This window comes from Rhinatrema bivittatum, chromosome 5 (assembly GCF_901001135.1).
Source record: "Rhinatrema bivittatum chromosome 5, aRhiBiv1.1, whole genome shotgun sequence".
In the NCBI taxonomy this organism is placed as follows: Eukaryota; Metazoa; Chordata; class Amphibia; order Gymnophiona; family Rhinatrematidae; genus Rhinatrema; species Rhinatrema bivittatum.
Window position 1 is genome coordinate 354,226,437 of NC_042619.1, and position 27,266 is coordinate 354,253,702.

A 27,266-nucleotide genomic window follows, 5' to 3' on the forward strand; every position below is an offset into this window, starting at 1 on the left:
AGATTTGCTTAGAGGTAAGGTACATGCAAATCTATCACATGCATATTCATTAGGAAATTCCTGAAAACCTGATCCATCTACAGAATTTGAGCACTGGCAAAGAATACCATCAAGCTAGAATATATAATTCAGGGTCTAGGCATAAACAGCTCAATTCAAGTTATAGTCTTTGAACTGTGAATGCAGAGCACAGGAACAAGATTTGTCTACCAGGAAAGGCAGAACTGGCCAAGCCACCTAATCCCTGCAGCTCTTATTCTACCAAGCAACTGCACTCGCTCTCTCTCGACTATACCAGCCACACTTACAGGGCCAATCATCAGTGTCTTATGGCATTAATGCCCGCGATAATGCCATATCGCAAGTGATAGTTAGCGCACGGCACAAATGCAAATTTGGAAAATGTATTCAAAGGCGCGGGATGGGGGAGGGGTTTGGGCAGGATTAATGAAAATGAGGGACACTATTGCATAGTTTTAACTCCAGACATAACTACACCTTTTTTCCTGGCGTTAAGCTGTACGATATTCCCAAAACGGCCATAATGCAATTTGCAATAAATATTGCAAACTCTGTTTCAGGCATTTTTGGAGAGAGGGAGAGAGAGAGAGAGTGCCTCTGGGGTGGCACACATAGTAGTCAACTATACTGCTATAGGAGGGCCAGCTAGTAACTCGAGATGAGGTTTTGTTGGTGATGTAGTGTTTTGGGGCTAGTTTTACATGCAGAGTGAGACATACGAACAGCACAGTAAACCTCAGTGAAGATTTGATGTCATTCGGCGTGAGGAAAGTCACACAAAGATCAGATTTCTACAATGTTCTATTGCCCTAGCTTGATGGACTCTCTATCAGGGTACTACTTGGAGAAGATACAGAAAAGGGCAACCAAAGGGGATGGAACAGCTCCCCTATGAGGAAAGGCTGAAGAGGTTAAGACTGTTCAGCTTGGAGAAGAGACGGCTGAGGGGGGATATGATAGAGGTCTTTAAAATTATGAGAGTTCTTGACCAAGTAGATGTGAATTGGTTATTTACACTTTCAGATAATAGAAGGACTAGGGGGCACTCCATGAAGTTAGCATGTAGCACATTTAAAACTAATCGGAGAAAGTTCTTTTTCACTCAATGCACAATAAAGCTCTGGAATTTGTTGCCAGAGGATGTGGTTAGTGCAGTTAGTGTAGCTGGGTTCAAAAAAGATTTGGATAAGTTCTTGGAGGAGAAGTCCATTAACTGCTATTAATCAAGTTGACTTAGGGAATGGCCTCTGCTATTACGGACATCAATAGGATGGGATCTTCTTGGTGTTTGGGTAATTGCCAGGTTCTTGGAGCCTGATTTGGCCTCTGTTGGAAACAGGATGCTGGGCTTGATGGACCCTTGGTCTGACCCAGCATGGCATGTTCTTATGTAAACACCAGGTTGACTGGAAGCCCCTACACCGTATCCCTTCCCCAGTCTTCTGTTGTTTAGACCCAATTATGCAGTAGAAAGACCCTTTTAGTAGTTAGTTTAAGGTATCGCTTCAGTCCTTTTTCTTCTATATGTATAATTTCAATACATGCTATTTGAATCAATTCCGCCCTTAATTTGTGGACTGGTTTTGTAACAAGTTGTTAATTATTTTTGTTATGTTTTGCCTTTCTTATATCTTACCATTTTCCATGCAAGATGCATCTTGTTTTGTAGAATGAAAATTACAAAGTAAATCATAAATTAAGCATTAGAAAGTCTAACAATTTACTTCCATTACGTCCTCTGAAAATATGAAGTGAACAAAGGTTGCAGTATACTGCCTGGATTTGCAGAATACTAGGGATGTACATTTGTTTTGAACGAATGTGCAATCCGCAACGTATAGGTTGCTATTTGTTGCATTCGTGGGGTCCCGAAACGTATGGCAAACCCCCACGAATGCAACGTATCATTAACGAATAAAACCCCCACCCTCCTGACCCCCCCAAGACTTGCCAAAAGTCCCTGGTGGTCCAGTGGGGTCCTGGAGCAATCTCCTGCACTCGGGCCGTCGGCTGCCGGTATTCAAAATGGCGCCGATAGCCTTTGCCCTTACTATGTCACAGGGGCTACCGGTGCCATTGGTCAGCCCCTGTCACTTGGTAAGAGCAATGGATGGCATCGGCTGTCAAAAATTCTTTACTGATGTCAATTTTACAATGGATACCTCTGAGTGTGCCCTGAACCCCAACCCCCCTCCTGAAAACTCACCCCAAAGTGCCCCCCCTTACAATGGTCCATATATAGAGTATCAGACTGAGCCTTATAAAAAGTCTCTCTCTCTCTCTCTCTCCCCCTCTCCCCGATGTTGACAGACTCCTGCACCAAACTAGGAGCTGTAGCAAAGTGGTGCATGTATGTTACACACGCCAGCTGAGGAAAATTGGAGGCCACGCATGTCAGTGCTGGCTCCGCCTCTGGAACACCCATGCCCTGCCCCCTTTTCCACCCACTTTTCCTTGGCGCGCATACATCGATGTACACACGCTCCTCCTGGCTATTTAAATTCACATCGCTCCCGCACAGCCAACTTAAGCACGTATCTGGCCGTTTTTGCGTGCACAAGGTTTTTAAAATTCTGCCTTTATGTTAGTACATTTTTAACGCTAAGGCATGGTAGATTTATAAGATAAGTAAGATGTAGTTTTTCATGTTTTTCTTTCTAAAAGGTGTAATAAAGTTTGACAGGATGTGCACAGGATGGAAATTTAGGGATTTGAGATGATGGTCCAGCTTTAACAGATATCTGGAGGAGGAATAGACAGAAACATTAGAGGAGTAATTGGTCAATTATACATTCTGCAATTTTATTCCTGCTTGTTTCTACTATTGAGCCCCAACCATTGGAGTCTAAGAGAATATTAATTAAGAATAAAGTTAATTTTTTGCTCCTCATCTTTTCCTCCCCTTCTTTCCCCTCTTAGTTTCTCTCATTTTTTATATTTATATTATATTTTTATCAAAGGGATTTTTTTAATTTTTAAATATTATTGCTATAATTCTTTTTTATTATTTTATATTTTTGTTTTTTTTCATGCATGATCATCATGAGTAATCACATTTTTACTCTCTTACAGCTGTATAGGTTTTACATCTAAGTGTTTGGTTATGCAGGAGCTTTTGCGCCCTCTGCATCAGCGACCGCTTTTGGAAAATCAAATATATATAACCAGGTATGGTCATTTTCTTTGAATAGATGCTCTCAGTTACTATTTTAAATTTTTTCTATATTCTATGTCTTTTATAAAAATGGATATATAGTACATTTTTGTAACATATGCTGTCCCTAGAGTCAGAAAGATGTTCCATTAGTTGGGACTGACTGTGTATAAATGCTCCTCTTCTGCATTCTTAATGTATTTTTCTGTTTTCTATCAAAGTACATAATTATCACATTTTTGTTAGGTTGTTTTGTTTTTTTAGTTTTTGTTATTTTGGTTCAATGGTTGTTTATATGATTTCATTTGTACGGTTTTGTATTAGTTATTTTTCATTGTAGGCATGCTTTTGGTCGCCTTCATGATTTACTCATGCTTGGGATGTCCTTGCTTTAGGGCACCGCACCCCTAACTCTGAAGAAAGATGCTGGACTCACTGGTTAAGTGTTCAACAAAAACGTATTGCAATCAAAAACCTTTAAAGTCTAACCCACAATGAAAATTATCTAGGTAATCTGAATTACAAAATTAAGCAGTCTCAAAGTGCCCCTTTCTCAGTTTAGTTAGCTAAATCAGTGTCCCTTTGGAAGACGAACGCCAGGAAAACCCCACACTCCTCCTGAATGGTAGGGAGTGGTCTAACAGGGCTGGGATCTCCTGATCTATTTCTCACAGACTCCACTGGTAAAGTCCCACAAAGATGTTCAAAAGTACAAAGGTTTTCCACTCCTTTTCTCTCAGTGGGCAGGAACTGGTGGCATAAGAATCCCTCCGAAAAGACAAGAATAAAATCTGTACAATACATTCCTCTCTCTCTCTCTGGTTACACTGTCCCTCCTTTAACTGGATGGAAGGAATCCCAGCACCTTCCTGATTTTCCAAAGCAGGGGGATATCCTTTTTAGGAAGACGGATTATCTATAAAAAAAAAAAATAATAATAATACAAAGCACAAACAGCTCTCTCAATTCTTCTCCTCATTCTCCAGGCAACCTTTCCAGACTTGTGAAGCTACTGGTAAGGGCAGACTCTCTTTCCCCTAGTACAGGCTATGGAGCCTAAATTGGGGAACACTCCAACAACAATTTTTCCTCTTCAAAACTAAGGAAAAATACCACGCTGCTTCACATGCATCTTCTAGTTTTATAGTACACTGCTGACCAATCCAAAGGATCCTCAGTGGAGTTACCTGCAGGGACCGCCTGCAAACTACTAGAGTTTAATGCTAAGGACAATCTAGATAGTGAGGGACTTAAATAGTATCTTACATTAAATTTACATTTTTTTTAAAGATTAATGTGTGCACTTCTTTGTTTATAGTTGTTTATGTATAATTGTACTTTTAAATGCAAATTTGTTTTTCATTTTTTATATATTTTATTATTGCTTTTTAACATCAATGATGCATTCCCCCTCTGTGTATATTAAAATTTTGGGTAGATTTTTAAAGTTATGCGCAGCGTAGATTTGTTCGTGCAACCCGGCGCTAACAAATCTACGCCCGATTTTATAACATACGCGTGCTGCCGTGCGCATGTTATAAAATCCAGGGTCGGCGTGCGCAGGGGTACACAATTGTACAACCTGTGCTCGCCGAGCAGCCTGCCTCGGAGGGAACTTTTTTTCTGGCTCCCCCCCCCCCCCCCCCCCCCACCTTCCCCTCCCTTCCTCTACCTAACCCATCCCCCCCCCTACCTTTGTTCAGAAAATTACACCTGCCCAAGGCAGGCGTAACTTGCGCGTGCCGGCTGGTTGCCAGTGCGCCATTCCCCGGCCTGGGGGCTGGTTTGGAGGCCTTGGCCACACTCCTGGAATGCCCCCGCCATGCCCCCGAATGCCGCGCCACCCCCCCTACACGCCACCCCCCCAAGCCAAGCCACGGGACTTGCGTGTGCAGGGCTTTTAAAATCTGCCCCTTTATGAATCGCCTGATCCACTAAGCTCTGGGCAACTTACAAATCAATGAACAAGAAAATGAGTAATACATTAATAGAGAATGGCATGAACACAACAAAACAAAAATCTGCAGGCAGTGAAAATCCAGGGATACCCAACTGTAGCTCAAAACAATATTGTAATCTACCCATATGTCTTCAAAGAAGATTTGGACATGTCAGAAGCCACAAATCTCTACCCTAGTTTTTTGGCTATAGTCATGTTCTCCTTAAACGTTCTCTGCAAAGTACCCACAAACCAGTTTCTAATGCATATCAAACAAATCAAATGATTTTGCAGTCTTGAAATTCTTTCCAAATTGAAGACAAATCAATATCTCCACTATATTTGAGCACTCAGACGTTCTTTGGTACAAGGTGTGTGGCTAAATGTTGGCAAGCCTTTCCTTCCACTGCACAGTGGCACACTCGTTTCTATGACACAGCCAGTATTGAGAGAAGATTATCTGTTCCAAAGGTGACGTGTTGGCATATGGTTCTATTTGGCTAATTTCTGGATGAAGGATCATCAGGGAATGCAAAGGAAGCTGGGAATAGCAATGATCTACAGCCAAACAGTATAAACTGTTTACATAAGCAGTAGATTCTCAAAACAAGCCTACATCTCAGGATCTCTGCAATGTGTACTCACAGAACATATATAGGTGTATTTGGTCTAAGAACAGGTTAGTCTGCATGATTTAATTATTCCAACTAACTAAAGCTATTTGGGAGTCTTCCAGAATCACATCTGAACAAGGGGACCCAGACAACCAAAGCCAGCTTCTGAAGGGCCATGCCTCTCTCTCTAGGAAGGCAGTTTCTGGGGTGAAGTTCACAAACATTTCTTGTTTCGATGCACCATATCACATCCGGCACCATGCAGGAAGGATAGGGTAACTTGCACAGAATGGCAGTTACAACTTGCTGAGCAGAGTGGATGGACCAGTTGGGTCACTATTTACCGTTAAAATATATTGACTCAAATGCACTTTTTTTTTTTTCAGGAAAAGGTTGGAGAGGAGAGAGCATCTAACAGCTTTGTGTAGAACAATCTCAAACTCTACTAGAAGTTGAAAAGGTTTTGCATGGAGTACAAAAAACATTCTCATGATTAAATCTGCATGCAGGTGGTCTATATAAAAGGTTAAAATATGCTATAAAGGAATTAGCAAAGAAAAGACACAAACGTACAGAACTTTGAACTTGCAGATACTACGCTGTTGGCCATGGAGTCTGCTTGGTCGAAGCCTGATGTTCTGAATTCAGAGCAGGGTGGCGGCTTAGGTCACTGCAGGCAGCATTTGCACAGATCTTGGAGAATTCCAAATGGCCCCACCCCTGAGAATTCGATTGGTCATCGGGGCCTTAAGTAGGAACACCTTAGTGTTTCCGGCAATACGAGGGCTCGGAAGCTAAGCCATGAGGTCCCAGTGAAGACTCAAAACATAAGAATTGCTATGCTGGGTCAGATCAAGCATCCTGTCACCAACAGTGACCAATCCAGGTCGCAATTACCAGGTAGACCCCCATAAAGTAAATTAATTCCTGTTACTCACTCCCTGGGACAGGAATAGCTTTCTTTAGCCTACCCGGCTAATAATGTGTTTATGGATCTTTCCTCCAGGAACTTGTCCAAACCTCTTTTAAACCCCACTATGCTATTCCCCTTGATCACGTCCCTCTGGCAACATATTCCATAGCTTGCTAGTGCACAGAGTGAAAAAGGACTTTCTACAATCTTTTTTTGAATCTGCTGGTTGTTAGTTTAATGGAGTGTCCCCTTGGTTCAGTATTATCTAAAAGAGTAAATAACCATCCTTTATTTATCCGATCCATCCCACTCATGATTTTATAAGCTTCTCTCATGTCTCCTCTCAGCCGTCTCTTTTCCAAGCTGAAGAGCCCTGGCCTGCATGGCCTCTCATTATAGGAGAGATGGTCCATCCCTTTTATCATTTTTGGCACTCTTCTCTGCACTTTTTCTAGTTCTGCTATGTCTTTCCTGAGATGGGGGTGGCCAGAACTGCACACGATACTCAAGGTGCGGTTGCACCATGGCTCAGTGTGGAGACAATATCATATTTTCCCTTTTATTCTCCATTCCTTTTTGGATTATTCTAACATTCTATTTATGGTACTTTTTTTCACTGATGCTGTGCACTGAGCAGAGGATTTCAAAGTATTGTCCACAAGGACTCCAAGGTCCTTTTCCTGGGTAGTGACTCCCAATACAGAACCCAGCATCATATACCTCTAGTTGGGATTATTTTTTTTATTTTTGTTTTATTTTTTATTTAATCAGTTTTATATACCGATATTTCGTTTTTACCTTCACAATGCTTTACAGCTACATTACAAAATCAAAAAAAAAAAAATGTAAGTATTAAAAATACAATCATAAATTAAAACTATCAATACACATAACTTGATAAAATTCAAGTGACAAAATTCTTAATATTAAAATAATAAAAAATAAATTATAATCAAATCGAATAAAAGACAGACAATAAATGATAATTACTGGCTAGTATCTGTTCCATATGCTTGATTAAAAAGCCACATTTTCAGAGCCTTTTTAAACAATTTCAGGTTTTTCTGAAGTCTTAATTCGACAGGTAAAGTGTTCCATAGTTTAGGGCCAGTTAATGAGACAGCTCTTTCTCTGACTGATGTAAGCTTAGCACTTGCCACAGAGGGAATAGAAAGTAACCCTTTATTGGTAGAATGTAGGTTACGTTGTGGAGTATGAATATGTAACACTGCGTTCAGCCAATCAACATGGTCGGCATAGATAGCTTTATGTATTAGCACAAGGTTTTGTGTTTGATTCTAGAGTCTACTGGTAGCCAGTGTAGTGCAATTAGTACAAGGGTTATATGATCTTTGTTTGCACCTGTAAGAATTCTTGCTGCTGAATTCTGCAGTATCTGAAGGGATCTTATTGTTGTTTGGGGAAGATCAAGGTATAAGGAATTACAATAGTCTGTTGGTGAACAGTAAAGCCTGAAGCACTATTCTGAATTCAGGCTGGTTCAATAGTGGTTTTAGACGTCTGAGAATCAGCAGTTTATAGTATCCTTCTTGAATTTTTAATGAAATATGTTGTTTGAGACTAAGCTCAAGATCTAGCCAGAAGCCTAGATCACGCACTTTAGTCCCTAGCGCAATTGTATAGTTTTCTATGGTAATACTTTTAGCTTGTTCAATAGGCAACTGCTTACGTTCCAGTAACATTATTTCAGTTTTTGCAACATTTAGACTAAGCTTCATTTGATTTAATAATTGCATTATAATATTAAAGTACGATAGTTTTGAAAAATTTTTCTACTGTATCAGTTATTGGAATGATAACCTGAATGTCATCAGCATAAATGTACTAGTTAGGCTGTAATCCATATAATAATTGACAGATGGGTAACAAATAGATATTGAAAAGTGTGGCAGAAAGTGATGATCCTTGTGGAACTCCTGTTTCTAGTGGAAAGGTTTCGGAAAATGTATTGTTAATATAAAATTGATAAGTACGGTTTTTGAGGTAGGAGGAGAATCATGCTAAAGTTTTATCTTTAAGTCCTATCTCAGAGAGTCTGTTTAAAAGAATACTGTGAGTCACAGTGTCGAAAGCTGCTGTCAAATCAAGAAGGATTAAGAGATAACATTGGCCGTTGTCGAACCCTTTTAAGACTGTATCTGTGAGTGAGAGCAGGAGTGTTTCAGTACTGAAATGCTTATGGAATCCAAATTGCATTGGGTATAAAATGTTATCAGTATGGGCCATGAATTGTTTAAGAACTTTCTCAATCAATTTAGCAATGAATGAAAGGTTAGAAATTGGACGATAATTATTCAGTACTGTTGGATCAAGGGTCTTTTTTTTTTAAGTATTGGTTTAATGATAGCTTGTTTTAATTGATCTGGAAGAAAACCCTCATGCAAAGATTTATTAATTATTTCAGTAATGAATGGGGCAATTAATGATGAAATTTGTTTTAAAACTAAAATTGGAATCGAATCAGTTGGATGATAGCAGGATTTAATTTATTAATTATCAAAGTTAGACCAAACACATCATCAAAGTTAGACCAAACACAATCTTTTGAGGTTAATTTTATTTCTTGAGTAGGAATGTTGTCAAATTCGTTCCTTAATTTATCAGTTTTATTATTGAAAAATAAAGCCAGCTTTTGGCTCAGTTCTAAGTCAATTTCCCCTATATGCATGACCTTGCACTTTTCCACATTAAATTTCATCTGCTTTTCAGTTGATCAGTAAGAGCATCAAGCCCAGCAAGACCAACAGTGGCCAATCCAGGCCATAAGAACTTGGCAAGTACCCAAAACCTAAGTCTATTCTATGTTACTCTTGCTAGTAAGTCTATTCCATGTTACCATTGCTAGTAATAGCAGTGGCTATTTTTTAAGTCAACTTAATTAATAGCAGTAATGGATTTCTCCGCCAAGAACTTATCCAATCCTTTTTTAAACCCAGCTACACTAACTGCACTAACCACATCCCCTGGCAACAAATTCCAGAGTTTAATTGTGCATTGAGTGAAAAAGAACTTTCTTCAACTCACAAGGTCCTTCTGCAGTTCCTTGCAATCTGCTGCTGTTTTAACTTTGAATACTTTTGTGTCGTCTGCAAGTTTGATCACCTCACTCATCATCCCCTTTTCCAGATCATTTATGAATAATGTTAAAAAGGCATAGATCCTAGCACTGATTGCTGTGAATCTCCACTAATGACACTTCTCCGTTTGGAAAATGGACCATTTAGTTCTACTCTCTCTGTTTCCAGCCTTTTAACCAGTTACATTGTTTCCTAACCCACGGCTTTGTAATTTCCAGAGGAGTCTCTCATGGGGGGGACTTTGTCAAATGACTTCTGAAAATCGAAATACACTATATCAACCAGCTCACCTTTTATCTAGATAATTATTTACCAAAACATTCTAAAAGACTTCCCTTTACTAAAACCATGCTGACTCTTCTCTATTAAGCCTCGTCTTTTAAGAATGGCTTCTACCATTTTGCTTGGCACCGACATCAGGCTCACCATGCTACAGTTTTCAGGATCACCCCGGAGCCCTTTTTAAAAATTTCCGTCACACCGGCCACCTTCCAGTCTTCCTGAAGAGCGGCTGTTTTTAAACGATGTTACATCTGTTCCTGTACCTTATCTATGTACCTAGTTCTAGTGTTTTAAGTGAAGATTTACTGCATATTCAGACCCCGGACAAGATTTATGGAACAGCTGAGGCCTTGTAACTGAAGTCTGAGCTATAATATTACTGAATAACCTGCAGTATATAAGCCAGGTTCTGCCTTTGTTCCTCTATATGAATAAATCCTTGTCTGTAACATCACCTGTAAGCGTGGCTTATAACCGCAGGGCCTCCAACCTGAAATAACCTCCTGCTGTTAACATTGATGCAATAAGCTAGTTGTGAAATCCTGACTAAACACTAAAGAAATAATCAACACTTCACTCCTTCCAGCCCCCACGATGTCAGGAATCTACATTCAGGTGAAAACTGTAGTTTTGTCTTTGGGAGTTTTATTTGATTCTAAACTCAACTTTTGAACCCCAAATTTCTAAATTGATTCAAAAAGCTTATAATTTTAATGACTCTTCAGATATGTCATAAAAAGAAATATCTTACCGGATCATTTTCTTTCCTTGACTATTGCTAGACCAATCATCAATTTAGGGATTTCCCCCTCTCTGCAGCTGATGGAGACAGAGACCATACATCCCCCAGATTTTCGCATGACATCAGAACCACTATAAAGGAGATGTGGTTGGAAGCAGCTTCCAGCAGAGGTTGAGTTTGACAGAACTTCTCACTTGATCTTGGCCCTGTCTCCTCTGGCTCCCAAGAGGTCTGGTCAAGCTCCCTCGGGCAGTGTTTCCAGTTCCATGCGGGGCTTTAGTGCGGCAGCCCTTGCAGGGGTTCCTCTCTCCCTAAGTGGGGCCAGGAATCAGGGGTGGTGTCTATCCTGAAAAGTAAAGATGGACTCTGATCTTATGCTGGTCCCATCCACCCTACCTCCCCGAAGAATGGCCTCAGGTAAGTGGCTGCTAAAGGGTCCACTGACGGTAAGGTTGGTTGCCAAAGGAAGAGAGGGTAAGCCGGTGTTGCCAGAGCATTGCGAGTGAGCAGGGAAACCGGGATACGTGTCTTGGACAGTGCATATGTAGAAGTCAGGACATGAGGGACGCACACAGGCGTGTTGGGAAAAATAAAGTGAAGCCCAAACTGCAGCTCCATGTTTCTGGGGCAGGCCACGAATATACTAAGGGGAAGTGCAGGGCATAGAGGATCCTTACAGTGGCAGGGTTGCTCTGACGGTTCTGTGACATGGGTTCTGGGAGAGAGGATCCAGCAGCGCAGGCCTCGACCCCTCCTCCTCACTAGAGGAGCAAATGGAGACAACAGCTTCTCTGGAAAAAGAGGCCAAGAAGGCACCAAACGAAGAAATAGAACTGCAGAAGAATAGTCCACCTAGAGGCTTTATGGCCTCAAGCCCATCCTTGGTGGCTTCCTCAGATGAGAGGCCAATACCTAAAGTAGAGGGGGAGGCTCTTTAGGTTCCCCCCCAGGAGCCTTCTTGGTGGAAACAGAGAATTACTGGAAGTTGCTTCCAACCACATCTCCCTTATAGTGGTCCTAATGTCACACAAAAATCTGGGGACATATGGTCTCTGTCTCCATCAGCTGCAGAGAGGGGGAAATCCCTAAATTGGTGACTGGTCTAGCAGAAGGATAAGGAACAGAACTTTTTTGAATGAGGCAGACTTAATTATGCTTTGGTTCTCGATTATTGTAATTCCTTATATCATTGCTTGTTGTCACATTCTATTCAATGGTTACAACTTGTACCAAACACTGCCGCTTAAACTTAATTTTGGTAAAAGGAAATTTGATTGAGTTACTCCGTTACTGCGTGATCTCCACTGGTTCCCAATTCCCTTCAAAACCAATTCAAAATAGGGTTTCTGGCCTTCAAAGCTTTTCATTCTGGGACCCTTTCATATTTATCTAATCTTTTAGTACCTTATGTCCCAGGTCATTCACTTCATTCTTCTCGTCATGATCTGGTCAGAGTGAGAGTACCTTCTTTCAGAGAGATCCTTTATGAGGGTACTCAGGAAATGTCCTTCACCTTTCTTGCCCCTACCTTTTGAAACTCCTTACCACTAACTGTTCATCTTGAAAGGGAATATTTTAGTCATGAAATCACTTGAAACTTTTATTCGGGCCTTTCCTGATATGTTTATAAATGTTATTCTTATACTGATTTTACTACTGTTGATTGCTGTATTATTTTTTATTACTATTTATTTATTTATTTATTTATTTATTTATTTAAGGGTTTCTTATATACCGAGGCACGTTTGCAAAACATCACCTCGGTTCACAATGTAACATAACTTAGCAACAAGCTTTACAATAATAACATTAACAGGTGGGGGTTAACAAGGGCAGGAGATGATAATACGATAAATATATACAAATGTACAAGTTGATTTTAACAATAGGGTTAAATAAAGCAATAAGGATAATTAGCAGGGGAATGTAATAGATGGAGGGGGAAGAAGAGGAGCAAACCTAAGTGGGTGGGGGGTAGGGAGAGAGAATAGAATGGGTGAGGGTCAGGTGGGGTGGGGAGAGAAAATAGAAGGTGCAAGGGTCAGATGGGCGGTCAGTTGGCGGTCAGATGGGCGGTCATGTCGCATCTATGGGGGGAGTCAGTTCGTTAGTCAGGGTACGCTAGTTTGAACAGCCATGTTTTAAGATTGTGCTTGAATTTTTTGTGGCAAGGTTCCTGGCGTAGTTGGGAAGGCATTTTATTCCAGTGGGAGGTTCCTGAAATGATGAAAGATCGCTCTCTAAAGGTGGTATGCTTCATGTACTTAGGAGAGGGTATTTGGAGTTTGGCTAGGTGATGCGTTCTTGTGGGTCTTGTCGGAGTGTGAAGCAGGAGATATTCTGGGAACCATTGCATGTCCTGGTTATGAATGGCTTTGTGTATGAGCGTGAGTACTTTATATTAGGGATGTGAATCGTTTTAGGACGATTAAAATTATCGTCCGATAATTTTAATATCGTCTTAAACCGTTATGGAACACAATACAATAGAGATTCTAACGATTTATCGTTATAAATCGTTAGAATCGTGAGCCGGCACACTAAAACCCCCTAAAACCCACCCCCGACCCTTTAAATTAAATCCCCCACCCTCCCGAACCCCCCCCCAATGACTTAAATAACCTGCGGGTCCAGCGGCGGTCCGGAACGGCAGCGGTCCGGAATGGGCTCCTGCTCCTGAATCTTGTTGTCTTCAGCCGGTGCCATTTTCCAAAATGGCGCCGAAAAATGGCGGCGGCCATAGACAAACACGATTGGACGGCAGGAGGTCCTTCCGGACCCCCGCTGGACTTTTGGCAAGTCTCGTGGGGGTCAGGAGGCCCCCCACAAGCTGGCCAAAAGTTCCTGGAGGTCCAGCGGGGGTCAGGGAGCGATTTCCTGCCGCGAATCGTTTCCGTACGGAAAATGGCGCCGGCAGGAGATCGACTGCAGGAGGTTGTTCAGCGAGGCGCCGGAACCCTCGCTGAACGACCTCCTGCAGTCGATCTCCTGCCGGCGCCATTTTCCGTACGGAAAATGGCACCGGCCATACGCGATTCAGGAGCAGGAGCCCGTTCCGGACCGCTGCCGTTCCGGACCGCCGCTGGACCCGCAGGTTATTTAAGTCATTTGGGGGGGGTTCGGGAGGGTGGGGGATTTAATTTAAAGGGTCGGGGGTGGGTTTTAGGGGGTTTTAATGTGCCGGTTTTGCGATTTTTTGATTTTTAGATTTTTCACGATATTTTACCCCCCCCAAACGGCAACAATACGATTCCCTCCCCCTCCCAGCCGAAATCGATCGTTAAGACGATCGAGGACATGATTCACATCCCTACTTTATATACTATCCTGGAGGTTACAGGGAGCCAATGTAATGATTGAAGGACTGGAGTGATGTGGTCATGACGGTGAGTGTTGGTAAGGATGCGTGCCGCAGCATTTTGTAATAACTGTAGATGTTGTAGGGTACTTTTTGGTAAGCCTAGGAGGATAGCGTTGCAATAATCAAGTTTGGACAGGATCATAGCTTGCAGAACTGTGCGGAAGTTGGAGGTATGAAGAAGAGGTTTGATTCTCTTCAAGGTGTGGCGTTTGAAGAATCCGCTTTTTATAGTGGCTGAAATGAATTTTTTGAGGTTAAATTGGTCATCTATCATAATGCCAAGGTTGCGGACTAGTAGTGTAGGAGGGCAACTTGGTCGTGGGGGTGTGGGGGAGAGATAGCGTGAAGGGTTGTTAGGAGGGGAGAGAATGAGTAGCTCTGTTTTGTTAGTATTGAGTGCTAGGAAATTATCGGAGAGCAATTTATTTATCTCAGATAGCGCAGAGTTCCAGATCTTCATTGCATTAGCCATGGAATCATTAATAGGGATGAGTATCTGCATATCGTCAGCATATATAAAGTGCTGGATACCCAGTTTAGAGAGGAGATGGCAGAGGGGGAGGAGGTATATATTAAAGAGTGTAGAGGAGAGGGATGAACCCTGTGGTACTCCTTGAGATAGTTTGACAGGGTTGGATTTGTTACAACCAATTTTTACACTGTAGCTTCTGTCACTAAGGTATGATTGGAACCATAGTAGGGCTGTGCCAGCAATGCCAATTTCCATGAGGCGTTTGATGAGTGTGAGGTGGTTGACAGTGTCAAATGCCGCAGAGATATCCAATAGTGCAAGTATGTGGGATTGTCCGTTGTCCATGGCTTTAAGTATAGATTCTGAGAGTGTGATGAGAAGTGTTTCCGTACTATGGTGTTTGCGAAAACCATATTGGGATGTGGAGAGTATGTTGTGTTCATCAATGTATTCCGTGAGTTGTTTGTTGATAATCTTTTCCAATATTTTGGAGAGGAAGGGGAGGTTTGATACTGGGCGATAGTTGGCTAGTTCATTAGGGTCCAAATTAGGTTTTTTGAGAGTGGGTTTGATAATGGCATGCTTGAGTTGCTTTGGGACTTGGCCTAGAGTAATGGATTTGTTCAGTATGTTTGCGATGTGTTTGGCTGTAGTAGACAGGCTTGTGAGTAGTATTTTGGTAGGCAGGTTGTCTGAGGGGTGATAGGCAGGTTTGATTTTTTTGAGAGTAGTTTCAATTTCTAGTGCAGATGTGTTTTCGAAGTTCCATTGAGAGGAGTTTGGGTTTTTTGTGTGTGGGTGTGAGTGTGTGCTTTGGTTGGTGCAGTTTATTGAGGTGTTTTTAGGTGCAGGTGAGTTTGGGGAGCCAGAGTTTGGGGAGTCAGAATGAGTTGTGAAGCGTGCCATAATGGTTTCCACTTTAGAAAGGAAGTAAGATGCTAGATTCTCACATTTTGTTTCATCGTCATTATCGGGATTGCATCTGTCTTGAGATGTGATGAGGCTGTTTACATATTGGAAGAGGGCTTGTGGGTTGAACTGGAATTGGTGGATTCTTGTGGCATAGAAATCTTTCTTTGCTTTTTCTGTGGCTTTTCGGTAGGCGTGTAATTGTGTGCGAAACTGTGATAGTGTGGTAGGAAGGCGGTTCCTTCGCCAGGTTTTTTCTAATTTACGAAGATTCAGTTTCATGGTTTTAAGTTCATTTACATACCATGGTTTTTTGTTGTTCTTTTCTAAGTTGATTTTTTTGATTTGAGAGGGGCAGAGTCTGTCTGCTATGTTGGTGGTGATTTAGAACCATGAAGAGGTGGCGGAGTTAGCATCTGTAAGGTCTAGGTTAGGTAGTTCCTCTGAAAGGGCCTCTATTATATCTTCGGTTTTAGCCTGTTTACGGAATCTGATTGTTTTTGTAGGTAGTGAGGATTTGGGGGAATCTTGTATAGTGCACCATGTATCAATACGGTAGTGATCTGACCAGGGAATAGGCGTACTATTATTTTGTTATTTTATTTTTTAATTGTACATCGCTTGATTTATTTAAGAAAAGTAATATATCAAATACAATAAACCTTCTAAACAGTAATTGTATTTCTTACTATAGCAACAACCAAATACACAGCACAGCAAGAATGAAACTGACTTCTCCGAAAAACTAGGAGTTCCATGCAGAATTAATGGAGCCTAAATTCCTGGGATGTGCACAACTATTCATGAAATATAAAAATACCCTTGCCTGGATCATCATGGACCCTGTGACATGTACTAAAAATGTTCTGTGGTTAGGATACCAAGCACACACACACAAAAAAAAAGCTATTGGTGGGGGTGTGGAGGTAAAATGGACACATGCAGACATGGCAAACTTGTAAGATTTCCTCCTTTTTTCCCTTTGGAAAGTAGGCTAAAAAGTCATTTAGTCTTTCCTCTACATTTGACTATTTCTCAATAAGATTAGGCTTAATCTGGGTGGAACAGCTGAATGATTTGAGGGAACAACTAGAGCGGAAGTGTTAACACCTGATTGCTCCTAATGTATTAAAGGAGCTTATTTCAATGTCTCTAATTCAAATGCCAAGAGAAGATTTTCTCCCTGCCCTGGCACTGCTTGCCATGGTGCCTGTCTTTCAAAAATTCAACGATAAGGTTTGGTGGGAGGTTAAAGGGCAGCTGGGGGGCCCAGCACCAGGTTGCATCCTAAAAAATGAGAACATTTATTATTTAAACACATTTATTACCCACCCTTCCTACGTTCAGAGCAGGGTACAATTTGAACATATACAGAGTGGGGAAGCAGGACATTACATAATTCTTCAGAAGAGGTGGGAGCAACATATAAGCACAAGGGAGGTCACACTATCAAAGCAGGGGGGGGCCAATAGAGGATCAGTCGCTGGCTGCGTAGCACACTCTGGGGAGGGACATGTCAGAGGTGGTCCATTATTGTTTAGGTTAGGGAATGCTTTTTTGAAGAGGAAAGTTTTTAGGGATTTTTTTTAAAAAAAAATAGTCTCTCTTGGAGACATCTTACTTCCTTATGCAGGCTGTTCCACAGGAAAGATCCTGCAGAGAAGAGAGCGCGTTCTCTGGTTTCCTCAAAGTGTGTGAGCTTTGGAGATGGGACAACTAATAGCATTAGGTTTGCCGATCTGAATGGGCGGGAGGGAGTGTGTAATTTTATTATTGAACTCCATGGGGAGTGTAGATTGTGAATCAAGGAGTATAGGATCATGGCGAGCTTGTACCGTATATGATAAGAAACTGGGAGCCAGTGTAATGAACCGAGTACTGCCGAGTTTTGGCTAATCTGCAGTAGGCGAGTTGGGTCTAAAGGTAGACCTGCTAGGAGGGAGTTGCAGTAGTCTATACCAGAGAACAGTAGCGATTGAAAGACAGACCGAAAATCAGAGAGTTCAAGGAGGGGCTTAAGGTGACATAGTAAATGTAGTTTGCAGGAGGAGGAGCTCGTAATGGTTCTTATATGGTTGTGCATAGAGAGAGGGGTTGATTATGATACCTAGATTGTGTACACTTTGGGAGGTGATGGAATGGGAATCAAAGGAGACAATGTTGGGAGTGTTATCGAAGGGATAACGTGATAGAATAATGATTTCGATTTAGAGATGTTGTGGGCTAATATATTGCTGAGGAGCCATTTTTGGATGGTTGTAAGTCAGTGGGCGAGGAAAGATTCTGTAAGGGCTCATGTTTCTTTCAGGGGATAGAAAAACTGAATATCATCAGCATAAATTTAAAGTGAACTCCATGGTTGGTGAAGGCATAAGAGAGAGTTAGGTAAAGGTTAAATATGGCAGCAGAGAAGGCAGACCCTTAGGGTATCCCAGGGCTCAGCAGCACCTCGGAAGAGGTAAAAGAGTTGATTTGGACTTGCTAGGTACTGTTGTTGAGGAATGAAGAGAACCAGGCCAGAACAAAACCAGTTATACTAACAGCACAATCTTGAAAGTAGGATGGAATGATTAACAGTGTCAAATGCAGATGAGACGTCAAGGAGGCATAGAAGAAATGCTGAGCCTTGGCCATAGCTTTGTCTCACTGTGTCAAAGCTGGACAGTAGTAGTAATTCAGGGCTGTGATGCTTCCTAAAAGCAAACTGAAATTAGTTAAAGATATTATTAGATTCTATACATTTTCAGGGCTGGTGAAGAACTGCAGTCTCTAAGCTTTGGGCCATGAAATATAGCGAAGAGTTTGGGCGATAGTTGGAAATGAGGGTAGGATCAGCTGAGTGTTTTTTAATTATGGACCGGACTGAAGTTTGTTTTAGTAGATCAAGGATGACATGTTGTAGTGATGAATTAATGAACTTAGTAATAAACGGAACAATATCAAGTTTGACGGGATTAGAAGATGGTTTCAGGTTACTGATAATCTCGGTAGTATCAGATTCTGTAATATGGTCGAAACGTTCCCAGGTTGGGCCATCAATGGTCAATTCATCAGTTTCTTCAATATGTGAGTTATTGGAGGTGTTGTTTACAGTTGCTGTCTTATTGTTAAAATGAGAGGCGAATGTCTCCGCCATGTTCATCCCCAGGAGTGTTGGTGGGAGAGTAGAGGGGGCTGAGCTGGGGTTAATTACACTCCTCTGGGATTTTTCGGTACCTGACAGTTTAGTGTAGATATATGATTTATTTGCAGAGGTGATGGTCTTTTGGTATGATGCAAGCTTACTATTATATAGTTTTATTTGCTTGGGTAGTTGTTTCCACCATTTCCTCTCATATTTCCTCAGCTCACATTTTTGGGATTGGAGTGTGGTACTATACCACTGTACAGATTTAGATCTCTTAGTTGAGAATGATTTCAAGGGTACAAGTTTATCAAGGGCACAGGCAAGGGAAGAGTTCCAGAATTCTAAAGATTCTTTGGGCGATTTACAGGTGTTCTTGACAAGAACAGGTGTGAGGTTGGATGCAAGGGTCTCAGAATCTAGGTGCCCTCATTTCATGGTGGTGGTATTATTTCTATAGGGGATTCGTTGAAGAGATTTGGATCTGAAAGTGAGGGTGACAAGGAAGTGGTCACTCCAAGGAATTTCGGTGGTGGCCACATTCGCTTCATTTATGAAGAAACCAATGGGGTTCACAAATGCTATGTCTAGGCAGTTGCCTTTTTTGTGAGTGGAAGAGGAGATGGAGATGATTTATTTCCAGCCACAAGAATCCTGCCTCCCATCCAATTGACTTAATTCCCATAAATTTATTAAAACTAATTCCTAATATTATAGCTGAACCTATTGCAAACATAATTAATCTTTCACTAAATGAAGGAATATTCCCTGATAAATTAAAATGTGCAGTTATCAAATAGACACTTAAAAAATCAGACCTATTTATTGCAAAAATACTCGAAAAATTTGTCAACCAACAACTTCAGGAGCATTTAGAAAAACATAAAATATTATTCCCAAATCAACATGGTTTTAGAAATATACTCAGCACTGAAACTTTATTAATATCATTATCAGATACCATCATTAAAGGATTAGATATTGGCCAAAAATTCATTCTAATCTTCCTCGATATATCAGCTGCTTTTGATACTGTAAATCATTCCATTCTTTTAAAAAGACTAAATGAAATTGGTCTATATGATACCAACTTTAACTGGTTCTCCTCATACCTACACAATAGATCTTACTTTGTCAAAACCAATTACAATGAATCCAATCAAATTCCCCTCACCCATGGTGTTCCTCAAGGATCTTCTTTATCCTCAACTCTTTTCAATATCTACCTGCTTCCATTATGTAAATTACTTTCAAATCTTAACTTAAATTATTTCATTTCTGCCGATGATGTTCAGATTCTTTTACCTATAAACTCTGATCTTTCTAATACGCTAAACCTCTGTAATTCTTACCTTAATACAATACAACAATTACTAACGCAAATATCGCTTAATCTTAATAAGACAGAAATTCTATATATTGGCAATAAATCCTCTCCTGAAGTAGACATTCATCTTAATAACCATCTATCTAATATTAACATTCTAGTTAAAGCAAGAGACCTCGGAGTCACTTTGGACTCAGAATTCTGCTTCAAACAACATATTAATAACATTATCAAAGAAGGTTTCTACAAACTTCAAATTTTAAAAAGAATTAAACCTCTCCATCATCATGACTTCCGTTTAGTTTTGCAAGCTATTATTATCCAAATTAGACTACTGCAATGCTATACTCTTTGGACTACCTGCTACTACCATCACTCCATTTCAATTATTACAAAATGCAGCTGCACGATTACTTAGTAATCACAAAAAATCGGATCACATCTCTCCAGTGCCAAAAGATCTTCACTGGTTACCTATTCTTTATAGAATACAGTATAAGACTATGTCTCTCATTCACAAAATATTATATAATAAGACAAACTGGATGGATACAACAATATTTTTTCCAAATCTCAAGGTGATCCTTACGATCCTCCAACACTGGTCTCCTCGAAATACCATCTACTAAGATATCCCATCTTACCTCAACAAAAACGTGCTTTTTCAATTGCTGGTCCGACATTATGGAACTCCCTTCCTATTGATTTAAGACTGGAAACTTCTACTCAAACTTTTAAGAAGAATTTAAAAACTTTACTATTTCTAAAAGCTTTTCCAACATGATTAATTTAATTATATATTAATTTTTACTCTACTTTTAATCTTTTTCATTTTTTCTTTCCACTAATTCTCTCCATTATTTTGTATAACACCATTATTTCTATTCTTCACATTGTAACTGTTTATCATTATTGTTGTATGTGAACCAATGTGATGGCTATGGCTGAATGTCGGTATACAAAAAAAAAACCCCAAATAAAAATAAAAAATAAGAGAGGAGGGTATCAAACAGGGTATGTGAGGGGATGCTATAGATGAGGTCGGTGGGTGGAGGCTAAAGTCATCTAGAACATAACTTTTATGTTAGATCACATATAAGAACTTCAAGTTTGTTGACTGGAATGATCTGTAAAACTTAAGATGCTGTAAGCCTGTATGACATATGTAGGAGACAAGCAACCAGAGTACTTTCTAGAAAGGATTCTTACACACACACACAACCTCAAATGACAGGGAAGACAAACTCGTTTCCTTCTGAAGAGTCACCCAAAAGGCCCCATACGCCGTGGCTCAGTCTGCTTTCAATGTGCTCTCACATGGAACAGTTTCTCCACTCTTGAGAGTGCGCAGTACGGTGGAGGTGGGGAGATTGGCTAGTTCCTGAGGTCAGAGCTGGAAGGACAGGAGGAAGCATGCCCATGATTTTGAGAAATTAAAACATCATAAGAACATAAGAAAATGCCATACTGGGTCAGACCAAGCGTCCATCAAGACCAGCATCCTGTTTCCAACAGTGGCCAATCCAGGTCATAGGAACCTGGCAAGTACCCAAAAACTAAGTCTATTCCATGTAACCATTGCTAATGGCAGTGGCTATTCTCTAAGTGAACTTAATAGCAGGTAATGGACTTCTCCTCCAAGAACTTATCCAATCCTTTTTTAAACACAGCTATACTAACTGCACTGACCACATCCCCTGGTAACAAATTCCAGAGTTTAATTGTGCACTGAGTAAAAAAGAACTTTCTCCGATTAGTTTTAAATGTGCCCCATGCTAACTTCATGGAGTGCCCCCTAGTCTTTCTACTATCCGAAAGAGTAAATAACCGATTCACATCTACCCGTTCTAGACCTCTCATGATTTTAAACATCTCTATCATATCCCCCCTCAGTCGTCTCTTCTCCAAGCTGAAAAGTCCTAACCTCTTTAGTCTTTCCTCATAGGGGAGTTGATCCATTCCCCTTATTTTGGTAGCCCTTCTCTGTACCTTCTCCATCGCAATTATATCTTTTTTGAGATGCGGCGACCAGAACTGTACACAGTATTCAAGGTGCGGTCTCACCATGGAGCGATACAGAGGCATTATGACATTTTCCGTTTTATTCACCATTCCCTTTCTAATAATTCCCAACATTCTGTTTGCTTTTTTTCTGCATCGTGAGAGGTTTACACCACAATACTGCACACAGAGCACTATTCTGTAAAGCTTCTACCGGGCTTCAAAAGGAGACGAGAGGAGAAATCTACAACAGCTAAAATCTACAACAAACTTAATACTTGCTCAGTCCAAGTAAGGGGAACAAAGGCATGGACCCAGTTCACATCTTAGCCATGGGTCGCCCATCTCTGTCAGAAAAGGGAGACATGCCCTGACAGACACCAAACAGCTGATGGTAAAGCTTGGATCAGGTTCCAGGAATTTAAATTAGTACATACTCCATTAAGATAAAAGATATTTATTAATAACAACAGTTAAAAAATAAATAAATCCCCGACTTCAAGGAATTATGCTGAAAGTCATAATAAATTCTTCACCTTTGGTGTTCGAGATCATAAACTTCAAAGGCTCACCGAGCACAAGCACAAGGTGTTTTAAAAAGTGCCTTGGGGCAGAACTGCAAGATTTACAGACAAAGCCAGCCTTTCAAAGACCCTTCTCTGGGATGGTGGGCTATGGGAGCTGTGTGCCCCTACTAATCCCAATCAACCAAGAGCTTTCCAAAGCTTTCCCCGCTCCAATTACAATTTCATAAGAGGAGATTAATGGCATCTTAATAAGGCTTAAAATGTGACAAAGCACGAGACAAAACGATCGGTGATTTTAACAGCTTGCACCATAAAACCCAGGGCTGTGGTTCAGCCCGGTATCAGGCTAGGTGGAAGACCTGCCCTTCATGCTTTCCACCTACAGAAAAATATCCAATAAAGGCACTCACGATTAAAAAGCTGCAGCCGCAGGTCCTCCATGAAGTTGCTTCAGGTGAAAAATTAACATGCGCATCATCTCCACATAGTAAGGGACGGTGGATCTATACAGCACTGCCTACATCTAGTGGCAGTACAGAAACAAGCAGTACTAGCAGAAGGACTAGATATTTTGTTTGTTTCTAGACCAGAAAAAGAAATGTACATATTTCCCCCCCCGTAGCTGGCTGTAGACGATTACCTCTACTTTACAGGATATAAATGCAGTTTAAGACTCAAATAGTCCATGCTTTTTCTGGGGAGTCGGCATCATCCTGTGCCTCAGTGAGAAGCGGATTTAATGTCGCTATAGAAAAGCTGTTAAATAAATAAATAAATAGAACTCTCTCCTTTCTGTTTAAACATCCTCCAGCTTATTATTGGCAATCCAAGCACACAGCCCTGCTGATTCTGTTATACCAACCTGCATACTCTCTTAGACGCAAACACTGCAATTATGTTATGTATGATCTTAAAACGTGATAAACCCACAACGAACCATGGGCAAACACACTAATATTGTTTTGCACTTTCTGTACCTCTGTATCTCTTTAATTGCTTAATCCCCCTTCCCCCACCCCTGTTCTTTGTATTTTCAATCTTTCAGTTGTAATGTGAACCGATATGATGTTTGCACACTAATGCCAGTATATAAAAGTTTTAAATAAATAAATAAATAAATAAATATTGATTTTGTTACACAGCTGTCGATCTTAAAAGGTGCCACCTAACAAAAGATTTTTATGTGCTTTTCTTTTCAAAAACAAAGGATTAAAAAACAAAGTTTTATATTCTTTGTGCAACAGCTCTCCGGGTGTTCGTATTTTAAAAAAACCAGCCTCCTGCAACCAGTCAGAACAGCCAGAGTCCAAGGCCATGACCGGCCCAAAGAGTTCAGCAGATAACCTCACCTGGGTCACAGCGGTGCTCTAGGACAAGCTGGATGACATCGGGCACGTCAATCCCATGGTCACGTTCTTCTTCTTCATCCTCCTCCCCATTGCTTTGTGCAGCCAAACAGCCGCTGCCTGTAGGGCTCTGGCACAGAAGGAGCCTCCAACACTCTGACATGGAAACCACCTCTCAAACCGCCCTCTGTGTAAAATAAAAAAAATAGAGAGAGAGAGAGAGGCTACAAAAACCTTAAAGACCTTTACCAACCATACAAGCATCCAGAAACAAAACGCTGAGAAAAAAAATAAATAAAAAAAATCTAAGGGGCTTTTCAGGTAAAAATTAAAATAAAAAATTAATAATAATATGAATACGATGGCTGGGCACCTCACTCAAACTCTCTTAGCACTGTATCCTGATGGAAGTCTGCAAAGCAAGAGTTTATAAAAAAAAAAAAAAAAAAAAAAAAGGGGGCGGAGGAGAACGTACAAGCCCACAATCCAGAGTGGTTGTTCTTAAATTTCAGGACAAAATATGTAAGGGGGGGGGGGGGCAGTTCTTACTAAACAAATACCCCACAACACACCCTCCCTTATCTTCCTGCTAGACCGGTCTTCATGTATGGGTGTAACCCCCCCCCCCCCCCCATCCTCAGGGGGCTGGCGACACATCAATGGGGCCCATAGGGCTGGATCACACAAAGTCTCTATCCCCCAGGGCAGGAGCTCTATGTTGGGGAGGGGAAGAGGAAACCTCCTTTCAGGGTCCGGAGTGACAGGGGGTGCCTCGCTAAACTCTTTTCCCTGGGAGAGGTATAACATTTTTTTTTTTTTTTTACTGCTGCGAATGCCAATAAAACACTGGAGGCTCTTTTGCTTGGTGAATCAGAATGAGAGTATGGCACATCTAACACAGTCTTCTTCAGTAGCACAGATTACCTTCACTGTTCACAGTCGTTTCCCCTGTTTGTGCAAGGGTCTCTTACTGCCAGGGCTGGGAAACTCTCGCCCCTCCAGGGCTGTGGAGTAAAAGAGGTTCCCGTGTGGACAGGGTATCCTTGTGCGGGCAGGAAAAGCCCCATCCAAGCTGGTAAAACTATTGCGTAGCTCAATTCCTCTCTCCCCAGGGCCTGAAGACTCCAATCGGGGGGTCCCTCATCAGTGTCAAATTGGTATTACTCAGAGTTCTCCTCTCCGATCTCTCTCTTTCCCGCTCTCTCTCTCTCAATCTCTTGGCTCCGACAATGGAAGGGATCCTTGCAAGAACATGCGGCTCTCGATGTTCCTCCTCAGGCCGAAAGGAGCGGCAGAAATCTTCCCTCCTGGTTCTGGAAACCAAAAACCTTCTCCCAAAACAATTCAAAGCACCAGAAGATCCTTGAATCGGGTCATCACCATTCCTCTGATCCCGGAAGAGGTTGCAGGAGGGCTCAGGTCTTCCTTATCCTGGCCTCCCCCACCCCTCGAGACAGAGTTCCCTGTGCCCTATACCCAGACGACACCCAGGGGGGGGGGGGGGGGGGGGGGTCTCGCAGGGCTTCCTACCATGAAAATGTCCAAATCCCCAAAACAACCCAGAGGTAAGCCTTGCCAGCCAGTCAGTGACCCGGTAATGCAGCCTCCTGACCTTGCTCAGGATTCGCCAGGCAGGACAAAAATCCACTTAAGAAAAAAATGCTTCTCCAGTCTCTCAGTGGAGAGCTGCTTAAATAACCTCCAGGGGATGGGCCATCTCTACACCCTGAGAGGGAGGGGCTGTACCACAGGGCACCTCCCTCACAATATCCAACTTCTCTGTCCCCAGCTAGAATGAACAAGAGATTACCGGTAAGAAACCCCAGTGGGTCATGCCACCGGATTTCCCTCCTGCACAGCTGATACAGCTCCTTCATGGCTTCATCTGGACTGTAAGGGGAGGTGTAGCTCTGGCCAAACCCCACTGGTCTCTGCTTCCGGCAGCTGTCGGCAGGTGAGGCCTCGGCCTGGTTGAGCCCTTGTTCCTCCTGAGAGAAGAGTCCTTTGGAATTGGATTTCCTAGTGGGCGCGTGCTCCCAGGGTAGGACCCGGTTGAGCCCCCCCCCCCCCCCCGGGCAATATCCCGGTTCCCCGAGGGTCTGGGGATTACTTTGAGAAGTCGTCACTTGGCATTTGCCAGGCCCCTGATAGAGAGAGAGAGGCCCTGATGGGTGGGAGAAGAGGGAAGCAGCAGCTTGAGGGCCCCCGGAGATACCCTCTTTGCGAGCTCACGGTAAGGGATCAGCAGCACCAGGGCACCTGCCTCGGTCTTGAGTGCTCCTGTGGCCTCCTAGGGGAGCATGGGCGTGCAGTGGGAAGGAAAGCCGAGTTGCCATGGCGGCTGCAGCGGCTGCAGCAGCAGCAGTTTCCTTGGCTCCTAGGGAGGCCCCAGTAGCATCAGCCGCACCGCACAGGAGGCAGCGACGCCGCCACCGCAGCATCCTGGGCAAGTGCCCTACAAGGCGCCGGGGCAGGAAATGCGCGGGACCAAGTGTCGCGGGCTCATCGTGCCCTGCACGCGAGGGCAAGCCGGGCTGGAAGCCCCAGCGGGAAGGCAGCATTTCACCTCTAACTCAGGGAAAGGAGCAGGCAAAGGCAAACTAGCTGTTAGAGGCAGGGCAACTGTCCCTTGGCAAGCGAAGCATCTGCCCTCGGGAGAACAGGCTTCCTTCTCCTCCCCAAAGGGTAGTCCAGGCTTAGCAGCACCATCCAGAAGGGACTTTCCCCCTCATAGGAAACAGTGGGGGGCCACGGAGTCCCTGGCAAGGCTCCTCTTCTCCCAGAAATTGTGTTAGTTGTGCACCAGGCATGCACGGATATGCAGGAGCCTGGAGAGCCTTCCTCGCCTGAATCACCGAGGGGGTGGCAACTATGGCCACATGGGGAATTAGAAGGATATCCCGGTTAGGAGAGGAGCTTGCGGGAAGAAGGCGAGCTCTCCATGGACGAGGACGATTCCGCCACAGTAAGACTATCCCAGGAAAAAAAAAAAGGAGCTAGCAGCCCTCATGTCCAACATCGTGTCACTCTTAATGTAACAGAGGCAAAAATGAAAAAAAAAAAAAGATAAATAAAACACATAACTAAAATGATAGTTACCTGGGGTTGCCGGAACAGGGCTTCAAAGCTGGAAAGTTTTCTTTTTAAAAAAAAGGCAGTCGAGCTGTGCTTCCGAAAGGAGAGGAGAGAGGGCTGCGATGCTTCGGTGCAGACTGAGACTAGATCTGTTGCGTTTGCTGCCCTGATGCCTGAGGCTTTGGGAAAGCCGGCAGGGTGATGTGTGCTTCAGTGCAGGCGAGAGAGAGGGTGGGTTTTGTTTTTTTTTCCCTTTATGTTTAGGTTCAATGCCCTCGAACAGGTCAGCAGCCCTGCATGAAGCTCTGAGGAGGGACTAACAGAAGCAGCAGCGCAGCCATGGAGAGCTGATTATTATTTT

General features: G+C 42.3%; 2 long non-coding RNA genes across 2 annotated transcripts in view; one reads left to right on the plus strand and one right to left on the minus strand.

Annotated features, from left to right (window-relative positions):
• Positions 1-2,318: 2,318 nt before the first annotated feature.
• LOC115093048 lies at positions 2,319-27,063 on the minus strand. Its single transcript, XR_003857157.1, has 3 exons — positions 26,930-27,063; positions 23,834-24,017; positions 2,319-4,091 (listed from the first exon to the last, which is right to left on the minus strand). It is a non-coding gene; the product is annotated as an uncharacterized LOC115093048 (long non-coding RNA).
• Positions 3,125-27,266, plus strand: part of LOC115093049 — a 110,838-nt gene continuing 86,696 nt past the window's right edge. The window contains exon 1 of the long non-coding RNA XR_003857158.1: positions 3,125-3,189. This is a non-coding gene — a long non-coding RNA (uncharacterized LOC115093049). The remainder of the gene's footprint in view (positions 3,190-27,266) is intronic.